We start from the raw sequence: 12,867 nt of genomic DNA, 5'->3' as shown, positions 1-12,867 counted from the left end.
TGAATAACTTGTGTTCAAATTTTTAAACAGCAATATGAAGATCCTGTGCTCAGAAATCTCAGAATTAGTCTTACCTTTCAGCGATCTTCCTCAGACTTCCTCTTTGTCGTGGTCTGCTGCTGACTTCCTTTGATGCCAATAAAGGTGGATATTTCCAATGCAATTATACTTCCTCTTGGTTGGGGAAGAGGCACATCCTTTCCCATGGGGCTTTATTTAAATCGCACCATTCCTTAAAAGACATCAATTCATATATGATTTCTTCATGCTTTGATGTCTAATTGAATTACATGCTTTTAGTAATAACAATAGAGTAAATTAAACATTGAACTAGCATTTAGCTATTAATGGCACGAAACCACAGAAGCATAAAGAGAGCAACCATAACAATGCACACCCTGCATTTCTCGTGAAAAACCCTTATGGGTAAAAACCATGGCATACAATAGTTTTTAAATATTTATTAACAAAATGGGCACCAACCCAAATTACAAAAGTGAGCAGCAAGTCACAGAGAGCACCGACTCTGAACACTGAAGCACCAATGCTAGTCAGCTGAGGCAACAACCCTAGTTTAGGCACCAACCCAAAAATACACTTAAACAAAAAAACCTTTCTTTAAAACACAGCACTTAATCCTATTTCACAAATTACATCACAACTCTGAATCTTGCAGCAGAAGAAATACCAATCCCTTTTTTAACTGCATAGCTCCTTCAATCTCATGGAAATCAGACACAAGATATAGACTTTATGCTTAGAAGTTCTGTTTTGCAGTTCAGGACTTGTAGGATTTAGTGAGGGTTGGTGACTCTACTCTTGTGGAGTACCGCACTTGGTTTCAATTTCTGATTTGTTTCATGCCTCTGGGAAATTTCCACGAACTCGCCATGAATCTGGATTTTGCATGCTAAAATCTTTCATCTTGTCGATTCTAACAACTCTCTGAAATGTGCCTATTTGATGAGTTCAATTGACTGTGAAATTAAAAATGGATTTCCAAAACATTGTTGTAGCGTGCTGAACCTTTTTATGTATTCATGTCTGGTTAATCTTTGCATTTGCGAAGTCCTTGGATGCCAATAAGATTATTTAATTTTTTGCAACTCGATATTTCTTTATCAAAGGCTTCCCTATTTGCAGCCATCTCTTTTGTTAACAGAATCTACCTCCCTGCAACAATAATATGTAACCCATATACTACTGCCGCAGTGCATTCAATGCTATTATAATGCCATACTGGGTTATCCTTTGGAACGCCGGTTCTTTATACCTTTTCACCATATAAGTTTGTTTTGTTGGTCTCTCTAGTAGCTCTGGTATATGTTTGAATTTGTGAAACTATGTAGTACAAGTTTCAGTCAAACAGTTGTTTTATTACCTGTTAATTAATGTGTCTTCATCATTGCAGTTGAAGAGCGAAATAGTAAACTCAAGGAAGAGATGAAACACCAGGATAAGGAGGATAAGCTTATTTTGAAACAATGATTACGTGAAAAGCGAACTAGAGACAGACGTAAACTGAAAAGGGATGCATCATCTAGTTCTGAGTTTGAAGACGGTGTTGATGACACCAAGAAATCAAGGAAGGTGTATTTCCACAGTGATAGCTCAGATGATGATACAAGCAATGACAATGAAACAAAGAAAACTGCTAATTATGTTAATTCAAAGACAGGCTCCTTGCCTATAGCCGAGCAAGAATCTTTAGCTCTTAAGCTTTTGGGGTCGAAGCAATAAGGGGGTTGTATAGATACAGGCTAATAGCCTTATTGAAAGAGATGTATTTGTTCAAGTCGGCTGGATAGATTTTCATCTCTTCGGCAGTTATTTACTTTTGCTAATGTCGTACTTCATATATCCAATTCAACAGTGTTTTGGAGAGTTATTAGGATTATATATTAAACTTAACATGAGTAGATTTCATGGCAAAGGTTGAAGTCTAAATTATTGGCCTTATTTAATATTTGATGTAAACTTAGAAATTTAGAGCTCTCCCTATGAAAAGTAGTCTTTATTTTTGCGAGAAGTTGGACTTGAATATAAATGGATACTGTTGTCGTTATTAATGAATGTCCCCCGATTAAGATGATTAAATGGATTGTACAATCTTTTCACGACATACAATTGCAAAAATGAACTATGAAATTAGATTTTTTTAACAAGATATTTGCTAATGTGAATAAGCACTCTGTAGGAGCATTTGTGGCGTAGAGTGAAATAGTCTTATGCTGGTTACGGAAACAATCTTAGTATAGTTGAAACCTTGGACTAACTTTTTATTTAAGCTTCTTGCACCAATTTCTTTGAGTTTAGTCTAAACTAATCAAACAAAATGTACAAGCACAAGTTTATATCAACTAATTTAATTAATTTAATATTTTTGATGTTAGAATTATAATAGCACATAGTCACTCTCATAGTTAAATGTAAAACACACACAAATATATTTATTTTATTTGATAATTGAAGGATGTAATAAATCTAATATGGATTTGAATTTGTTGCATTTCATATAAGGATGGTAGCAAATTAATAATCATGTCAATATAAAATTGTGGTGTTATTTGTTTTGTTGCATTTGAGATTACAAATTTTTTTTGTACTTGCAAACTTGTTTTACATGAGGATTGTAGATTGTTTTTGATTAAGTAAAATAGGTTTTGAAGGGGCCTTTGTAGTCCAAATACAACTTGCAAATCAAATCGAAAGATACACAATACGCTCTTGCAAAGAAAAACGAGGTCGAGACACAGCAAAACAAACACAAAAGAGGGGGTGTCAAATTGTTGGTCAAGGAAAGAAAGCTCTTAATAGATTGATAACCGTACAATAATAAAGAGATTACAGAATTAAGGATTCCCCTTAGCTCCCACCTTGTGGGCTTTAGGAGAAGAATGAGAAGGAAACCTCTTTGGATGTTTGCCTTTAATTGAAATCCAACCCTCCTCAATCTTGGCTGTCATAGATTGCTAGGCCAATGAACCTACATAAAAGTATGAAAAAGTAGATCCAACACCAATAATGGCAGGGCCAACAAAAGCAGAGCCAACAACACTAGATCCATCACTCACATGACTATTAAGGACAAGGCCAACAACATTAGACTTTCCCATAGAAGCCACAACATCATCACCTCCTACAAGTACATGCTCAATAGCACCATGGTGGATAGAGCTAACAACATTATTCTAACCAACATCACCAACCAAAGCACCAACATAGGCTACATGAAAAAAGCCAACCACATGAAGAACCACAACATCTTTATGCCCGAGACTAGCTTCCAACAAATTATTAGGAGAAGGGTCAATATCACCTTCTTGATGTTGAGAAGCATTTAAGGGAGCCACCCCTTCAAATGTAGGCGATTTAACAACTGTATAATGCTATTGCAACACACCCTTCCACCATGGAAATCCATTTTCCCTTGATGGCCAAACCTTGGTATCAGGAATTTGATCTTACTACTAAATCCTTTAATAGGATACCTTTATGCATAAGGTTGTTGAATCTCCCCCTTCACTTTTGGCTGGATTCAGTCTTGGAGGCCATGGAGGAGACCATTGGAGATTTCTATATGGTTGATGTTTCTAAGGGTCTCCCAGAACAGATTACTTTGGCTTCTCCAACTGGTTCTTGGACCCAGAATCTTGATTACGAGGGTATTACTTTCAGGTGTAGGAAATGTCACAAGACTGGTCATCTCACTGCATGGTGTTTGTTTGATAAGGTTAGATTGAAGAAATCACTTTTTTGGTGGTTGGGGGTTTCAGACCATCATTATTTGGTTCAAAAAGTTTCCAAGGAAGGGGATGGGGTGGATTGCTCACCTCAGAATGATCTTTCTTTGGCATACGATACTGATGTTGTCTTTGATGATACAAATGTCATCTCTAAGGCGACTTTGATTCAAAATGTTAAGGTTGTCCCTTCTTTAGTTGCTGCCTCTGTCCAAAACTTTGATGCTAGGGCTCATCTATCTTATATCCTGGTGCTGCGGGTATTGATACCTATGTTTCTTTTGTGAGGGCTTTAGGGGTTAGCGCTGGTGCTACCCCTTTCCCTCCAATGGATACTCTTGCAGTTTGCAATGGTTCTTCAGGTTTATCTTCGAATTGGCAGACAATTGCTGGAAAGGCAGAGGATGGATGGACATCAGTTAAAGGAAAAAAAGTCAAATCCTCCAAACCTTCATTTGATATCTTTACTGTTGGAATTCTTTAGAATAACTGAGAGGGGTGTGAATTAGTTATCCAAGGCCCAGATGTACAAATAAAACTTCTCATAGCTTAGTGAACCCATATCCATAAAACATATTCATCATGCATGCATCCATTAGATCATACACTCACTTAAACTTGTAGATTACTGTCAAATCAACTTTGCAAAAATGTAAGCATGAAACATAATAAATTCAATAACACATTTAACACAATGATTTTATGTGGAAACCCAGTTTGGGAAAAACCACCAATAACATGCTACTCATTCTCACTATTTTGAAGTGATGCCCTGTAAAAGGCCAACCCTGTTAAAGGTTACAATACACACTATTAAATGTGACTTGGTTAGAGGATTTCAATCACCCTGTTAGGAGTGAGCCTTGTTAGAGGACTTTAGATCATTCACTTAGAATATCTGTTAGGTCAACCTTAATCCAAAGGATCTACCCTAGACTAGTACAATGATTAGAAAGTAACAGTAAGGCTTAATCTGATAACAACTTACAACTCACTTGCAGATTACAAATCTCTATTTCAGTCCTCCATTCTGCTTGGCTTTCACACACTTCAGCTCTGATAGCTTGTTCACCCTTCAAGCATTCGTACCCTTCAGCCTTCTTTCTTTGCTTGCCAATAACAATCTCTTATGTTTGGTCTCTAAATGAAGCAATACTTTAGACCTCTTGTCTAACTTAGGTTATTGAACATTGACCAACCTTGCTTTTGACCAGCCATCTCTATAAATAGAGAATTAAGACATTTTGTTGTTCATCCTCCATCATCCATTTTAGAGTTAGGTAGGATTCAATGAATCTACCCATCTTTTCATTTTAGTCCCTTCTAAATACTTCTCTTTCAATCCTTTTTGAATTCGCCTCAAAATAGTTTACCATGAATTTTGTGCCACCAACTCATCATAGTTATCTTCCACGCGCTTTACAAAATTCAAGAAAACAAAATAGTCAACTTAGATTCGTCAAATCCACAATTTAACATGAATGTTGGCACTCGGCATCAATATGTTGTCACTTGGCTTCCATAATGTTCTTCCACTCATCATCCACTAGATAACTCAACAAACACTAAAGTTTACTGGTGCTTAGCATCAACTAAACTTTACTTGGCTTACACTATCACTCGACATACACTGAACTTTGACTTTGCTCGGCTCCAATTGATTTTCTACTTGACTTGCACTAATTTTGCTCGGCACCTACTATCCACTCGGTCAAGTTTGACAGACTCAATTCTTCTTACTTGTTCTTCTAGACTTAATCAGTGTATCCATCCTTTGCAGCCTTAAGTAGATAACCAATACACTATAAAATCACTGTCTTAACTAATCTTTGTACTCCCTTTTATATACCATAACTCAACCTTTTCTCTAGGTTCATAAGGTCAATAAGTACGAGAGCTAAAAGGTGTTAAATGAAGAGTGCTTCCATTTTAAGATGATACAGTAGAGCTATCCTACGAGAGTGATTACATTATGCATATGATGGGCATATTAGTACCCCATATGGAGATGTTTTCCAATCATCCAATGATAATGACTCCACATATTATGTGAGTGCTAATGCTTATGTTAGTTCAGCTGAAATTGTTCCTACATTGTAATGATCCCATCTTTTGGCCTTCATGTTCTCCAAAGTCTAAGTGGAGGATAAGAAAAAATTAGGGCCAAAATGAAGTTGATTTACTCAGTTTCAGGCATACTTACTATTTTTAGCAAGTCGGCAAGACACAGTGCAGGTCAATTTTGGTGATTGGATTCGATACTCCTCAGTGAGAGCTTTCCGATGAGCTATCACTCGCATTATTCGAAGTCTAATTGCTAATACATTTTAATGCCTGAAGTTTTATTAAATTTAATTGTAAAATATTAAAGTGTTGCTTTAATATTTATTTTATGGTGATGTGTACCCAAGGGAGACATAAGGGGTATTTTAATATATGTTTTATATATTACACATCTTTTATCCCACATTGCCCATATGAGTTGAGCGGACCCTTGGAAATAGAATAAAAGGAAGCATTTGTGGCTTCATTAGGCAGGTTGAATATGAGAAGAAATTGGTGTGTGAGTTGCAGCTCCGTTCTTGGCATTTGAGGACGTCTATCCTCTCTTGTAACATTCTAGACGTCATTCCCTTGGGGTTTGGCCTTTGGAATTCTTTTTTATTGGCTTCATTATCAGGCAGTTTAGTTGCATTTCCGGCTACAGGCAGATTTGGTATTTTGCTCATATCTTCTTCACTACTTGTCCGACGCTTATGCCGCTTTGAGGGAATGGTATTATGGAGGTAGTGGACTGATTGAAGGACAAAGTATTGTAGCAGCAAGTTCGAAAGCATGGGCTGGAGTATTATGTCAATACTGCTGAAGTAATTAGTGAGTTGATAAATCTGCCATGTATTTGGTTTTATGAATTCTGAAAATAACATTTTATTAGCAATAGTTCATTTCCACTTTGCATATCATTGTAGTTTCTTTCTTGCTTATGTTGTATGATACCAATTCCATGCATGAAACACAACAAACAAATAAACGTTTGATTTCCGGAATTATAAGGGGTTTAAAACATTAAACGGAGAAATAAGAAGTTGAATGCAAACTGTTTGACATAATTCCTTTTAGCAATTTGGTTTAGTTTTTGGGACATCCAGGGGTGCCCATTACAGTGGTATCAGAGCTATAAGTCCTGCCATCCTGTGGAGATCATATTGATAGCCGAATAAAGATGTATATTAGTCCAGATCAAGATGTGATGTTCAAACAGTTATTGGGTACATTAGAGAAGAGGCAACGTATGCAACAGGAGCAGAATAGGCGAATGGATATGATGTTGCAGCTTATGGCTAGACAGATGGGCATCAACATTGATGATTTGTATGTTGCTCCAGAGCAAAAGGTAGTCGATTTCTCAGGTGGGATCGAGACACGTATAGAGCCAGCCAGCTATGATGTTGGTGATGTGGGCATTTCGGCAGAGTCAATAGAGACATGCGTGCAAAGACAGGAGACCACATATGAAGCCTTGTCAAGGGATGATGACGTAGCAATAGTGAAATTAGGAGAATGCGAGGATACTATCATATCAGCAACCACTTCTATGTCAGTTGAAGCATCCAATGAGGAGTTTAATGGTATAAATGCAGTGGTTGATGTATTTTCTAATGAAGCCACACATGTTAATGATTATGAGTTTTCATCAACTACAAATTCAGTTCAATTTTCTATTGCAGCAGTTAATGTTGTTCCTATGTCCATATATTTCGATGCGGCAACACCTATTGTTGATACAGTTAGCATGAGTACATATGGTTCACCTACAACTACATCTTTTTCAATGCATGATGGTGATAATATGCATTCCAGTCCAATATATATTATGTGGATGGATAAAGGGAAGAAGACGTTTCATAGATCTTCTATGGAGGTGCCTTATGGTGACATTCTGACTTCATCAGCACAAGTTTTGAATGCTAGGCTACAAGGGTTGGTCCTGGTGATGCGGGTTTGCAGTTGGTTTAACTTCCATATGGATATCACATATTGGGATCCAAGTGGAGGTTGGAGTTCATTATGTTACTTAATTGCTTGAGGACAAGCAATTTCAAAGAGGGCGGATTTGTAATGATCCCATCTTTTGGCCTTCACGTTCTCCAAAGTCTAAGTGGAGGATAAGAAAAAATTAAGGCCAAAATGAAGTTGATTTACTCAGTTTCAGGCATACTTACTATTTTTAGTAAGTCGACAGGACACAGTGCAGGTCAATTTTGGTGATTGGATTCGATACTCCTCGGTGAGAGCTTTCCGATGAGCTATCACTCGCATTATTCGGAGTCCGATTGCTAATACATTTTAATGCCTGAAGTTTTATTAAATTTAATTGTAAAATATTAAAGTGTTACTTTAATATTTATTTTATGGTGATGTGTACCCAAGGGAGACATAAGGGGTATTTTAATATATGTTTTATATATTACACATCTTTTATCCCACATTGCCCATATGAGTTGAGCGGACCCTTGGAAATAGAATAAAAGGAAGCATTTGTGGCTTCATTAGGCAGGTTGAATATGAGAAGAAATTGGTGTGTGAGTTGCAGCTCCGTTCTTAGCATTTGAGGACGTCTATCCTCTCTTGTAACATTCTAGACGTCATTCCCTTGGGGTTTGGCCTTTGGAATTCTTTGTTATTGGCTTCATTATCAGGCAGTTTAGTTGCATTTCCGGCTACAGGAAGATTTGGTATTTTGCTCATATCTTCTTCACTACTTGTCCGACGCTTATGCCGCTTTGAGGGAATGGTATTATGAAGGTAGTGGACTGATTGAAGGACAAAGTATTGTAGCAGCAAGTTCGAAAGCATGGGCTGGAGTATTATGTCAATACTGCTGAAGTAATTAGTGAGCTGATAAATCTGCCATGTATTTGGTTTTATGAATTCTGAAAATAACATTTTATTTGCAGTAGTTCATTTTCACTTTGCATATCATTGTAGTTTCTTTCTTGCTTATGTTGTATGATACCAATTCCATGCATGAAACACAATAAACAAATAAACGTTTGATTTCCGGAGTTATAAGGGGTTTAAAACATTAACCGGAGAAATAAGAAGTTGAATGCAAACTGTTTGACATAATTCCTTTCAGCAATTTGGTTTAGTTTTTGGGACATCCAGGGGTGCCCATTACATACATATAGTATGGGTCCTTCTTGGGATGGATCTACTTTTGACCAAAGTGTTATTCACACTTCATCTTCACAATTGGGCTTGAAAGATGGCATCAATAGCATTAATGTGTAATGAAGGACACTCAATTACTTCATGTAAATCTGTTTTTTTTCATACATATGCTAGTTTACCTAATTTGGAGAGACAATTGGAAGTCACTAAAGATAAAATTGCTGCAGCTCTAGCACATTTTAATGACATGTAAAGGGTGATTAAAAAGAATCTTTTGGATTAACAACAGGACAAGAGACAAAAGTGACTCAAAGAAGAATTCTCAAATTTGCAGTTGGTCAAGGGATGAAAACAATGAAATCAGATTATCTACATCTTCTTTCAAATCGTGAACATCTCCTTGATCTTGCACAGATTTCTTTCGAGGTATTAAGGAAGAAGGAAGAAGGAAGAAGTAAACACCCTTACCTTTGAGCTCTCGAGTACTAAGGACACCCTATAGACTACATTAGTGGCATTATGTGAAGTTGAAAATCAGGTGGATGAGCTTGGTCAAAAGTTGATTTTGTCACTCTTCTTCAGCTCAATCTGAAATCCCATCTTCTATGACATCATCAACTAAGTTGCAAAGTTTAGTTATAATAGGTATGGAAGACCAGCAGGTAACAAGAATTGATGAACGTTAGGTGGAAGAGTTGATACAAGAAGATTCAAATTCCAGCCATGAGACTATTGGATGTGAGCATGATGCTGATTGACAATCAGTTGTGGAAAAGGAAACTTCAGATTTCATTGACAAATATGATAGGAAAACACATACAAAGTTTGAGCTCTCGAAATTGTAGAAGGATTCAGCCTTGAGGAGGAAATAAATTTGACAGGAAATAAATTTCATTTCTAGCAAGTTAGACCTTTTAGAGAAGTTCTCAATAGAGGAAGTTGCACAAGCCTTACCTCGTTTTGGTATCACAGATAAATCCATTGAGTACATTATCTAGATAGTTCATCTTGATGAGGGACAAAACGGTCCTAGGAATGACCTCTCAGCATTGAGCCTGCAAACACACAGACAAACACTTGAAGTGATAAAATTAGATTACCGACATTTTTTTTCAAGTAGAGATTGTGCCGTCACATTTGCAACGCAGCTATAGAGACAATTTGCAAGGAGAAAGGTATAAGAGCTTACTACAAAGGCTATAAAGATTGAACATGTTGATGATGGAGTGAATGATGCAAGGGATAATGAAATAACTAAGGGCCGAAGTGGTTTTGTTATCACTTAGGATGTGTAAGATGATAACACAACAGTGGAGCAGGATGAGTATGATCACCTGCACTTACTAGGTGTAATATCCAATCTCTTATATTTGTAAAAGAATTCAGAATTTGTCTAATGTCATTTTTACGAACAGTTGGTGTGCATTCCCAAAGATGAAAGTACCGATATTACTGTGATATTCTTATTGTGACTGTTATTACCATTTATGGTGACTATTCCAACAAATGATATATAGACATCCAAAAGTAGTTTGTACCAATGGCAGCTCAAGAGGAACAATATTATTGCATTAATACATATAACTCCCAATACAAATGCTGAAAGAAACTACCACCTGAAAATTCGTGATTAAAAAGAAATAACTTCTAGATCTCCTAAGTGGACATCTTAATATGGCTGAGAGGACATATGATGGAAGGAACCTAAAATGGATGTGCAGACCCTGATTTTGACAATGAGCAAGTGCTGCGTTTGGAGAGCAATCTATGCTAGCTGCTATCTATCCTAGCCACCGTATGTGCCTCTTCCAGAATGATGGCTGCCTTGATTGTCAGAACCACACACTAGCTCGGATACCCCCGTCTTAGTAGTGCAATATGTTGTCTGCTAGAGGAATGTGTACTCGTACTGTTTGAGGCTACGATGCCATTTTTGCTGTCGTGTGAGTGCTCTATTGTCTCCCAGTAGTCCTCCGCAACCATCCTTACCTTTACACTGTTTCCACTCCCAACACCGACCCGTCTAGTCTTGTTCCATATAACTTTGTGTGAGAGTTCACTGTGAGTTTGATGCTTGTGCCGGTCTGTTGCTGCTACCTTTCACGTTAACCTTACTGTTGGTTTTGATGCTGAGGAGCGCCACGTTTTGGACTGGTCAGAAACCAAAGTAATATTGCGTTCAAGGAAATGATTTACCTTTGCAACTTCACTGGAAAGGTCGGTCTTCCTATCTAGATAGATTGGTCCTCCTATCTGCTGTTTGTGCTCAAGTTTGTTTGCCACTAGCCTGTACGTCACCAATGCCAAGAGCTAACTTCAGATCCTTGTCACTTCTATCTACGGTTGAAACTCCAACTTCCCATCGATTTCCAGTATGCAAATTCGAATTTCAAATCTGGAAATGAAATGTGAGCCACTACGTTTACGTCCGGTCTCACTAAACTCCTTAAGGAGTTTTGTCCTTAAGAAAAGATTAGTCACATTCAAGCAACCGTTTTTGAAATAATATATTAATATATCTCATGGTGATCATCCCAAAGCAGATGCTTGCCATTATAACCTTGAAGTGAGGGTAGATGCAAATAACTAAGCAATGTGGGATAAAAGCCTATTTCGTCTTTTAGTCACTTAAGTCATTTTTGTCATGAAGTGACTTTTAAAAGATGTACTTTATAAATCACTCAATAAAATAAAGTTGAGTTAACATTATGGGTTCCCACATAAATGTTTTCCCCATTGAAACCAAGTATATCCCTGTGACTGATTGGCATCCTCAAAACAAATGTCATTAGCCTATCTGGATGGAAAGATAGACTAACTAGGTGCCAATAGGTCTAGCGCAGAGAAGGGGGCATTACAATCCTCCCTTCTGGGGATTGCTTGCCCTGAAGCAATCTCAGTGCCAGATGCTGCAGGATTGAATCACTTTCCCAAGTGGCATCTTCATATGGAAAATCATTCCAATGAATTAGATATTCCTCAATGGACCTGTTATGCAACTTACTTTCTCTAACCTCTATCACCTCTGTTGCAACTAATACTAGCTTCTCTTCCTCGTCAAGTGGAGGCAATCCAATGGAGGGTACTCCATGTTGGGCAATCACTTTCTTGAGACAAAAAACGTGGAAAACATTATGAATTTTGCTGTCATTTGGTAAGTCCAGCTCATAAGCTACCTCCCAAACCCTCCAAGTAATGCGATAAGGACCAAATAATTTAGGCTGAAGTTTTTGAGACCGACTCTTTTTCAAGGAACATTGCCTATAAGGCTAGAGACGAAGATAAACCATGTCACCCAACTCAAAACTCTACTCTGTCCACTGGTGATTAGCATACATCTTTTGTTGATTTTGAGCCTGTAAATATTCTCCTGAAGAGATCTGAGAATGTCCTGTTGATCCTGTATCCAATCCCCAAATAGAGGTGCCTTGTTGTCCTACAAAGCCAAATCTATGAACGATAGATGCTCGCTACCATAGAGAGCTTGAAATGGAGTCATCCAGATGGACATGTGGTAGGAGTTGTAGCAATACTCCCCTAGATATAACCACTTAACCCAAGCTCTGTGTTGCCCTGCTTCATAACTCCGAAGATAACCCTCCACCATTTGTTTACTATCTCAGTCTACCCGTCTGTTTGGAGGTGGTAACTTGTACTGGCTGTTAACTCCGTCCCTGTCAATCTAAATAGTTCCTGCCAAAAGGTGCTGAGGAACTTGCTATCCCTGTCGCTCATAGTGGTGTGGGGAAGACCATGTAGACGAAAAATCTTTGGAAAAAATAACTCAGCTACCTGAGAGGCCAACCAATCTACTGCTATGGCAAAAAAAAGAGTGAATTTCGTCAATCTGTCCACCACCACAAAAATGGAATCTCTGCCCTGCACCCTCGACAACCCTATAATAAAGTCCATGGAGATACTCTCCTATTTCTGTGCCAGAATAGGAAGA

At 37.7% G+C, this 12,867-nt stretch overlaps 1 protein-coding gene and 1 pseudogene across 10 annotated transcripts in view; one reads left to right on the top strand and one right to left on the bottom strand.

Annotated features, from left to right (window-relative positions):
* LOC149557121 (DEAD-box ATP-dependent RNA helicase 32-like) overlaps positions 1-1,740 on the top strand; it is a 108,322-nt pseudogene extending 106,582 nt beyond the window's left edge.
* The window catches only part of LOC149557119 (DExH-box ATP-dependent RNA helicase DExH8-like), a 52,020-nt gene that overhangs the window by 19,358 nt on the left and 19,795 nt on the right, over positions 1-12,867 (bottom strand). For 7 of the 10 annotated variants that reach the window (XM_089831832.1, XM_089831833.1, XM_089831831.1 and 4 more), the window contains exon 2: positions 75-232. The exons of the other annotated variants lie outside the window; for them this stretch is intronic. The gene's annotated coding sequence lies outside the window, so the exon portion shown is untranslated. The remainder of the gene's footprint in view (positions 1-74; positions 233-12,867) is intronic. 10 annotated transcript variants of the gene reach the window in all.

Source organism: Cupressus sempervirens, chromosome 5 (assembly GCF_028749045.1).
Source record: "Cupressus sempervirens isolate cs-2001-9-10 chromosome 5, ASM2874904v1, whole genome shotgun sequence".
NCBI classification, from domain to species: Eukaryota; Viridiplantae; Streptophyta; class Pinopsida; order Cupressales; family Cupressaceae; genus Cupressus; species Cupressus sempervirens.
Note: the sequence above shows the minus strand (reverse complement) of the source record. Positions and strands in the feature narration are given on the sequence as shown.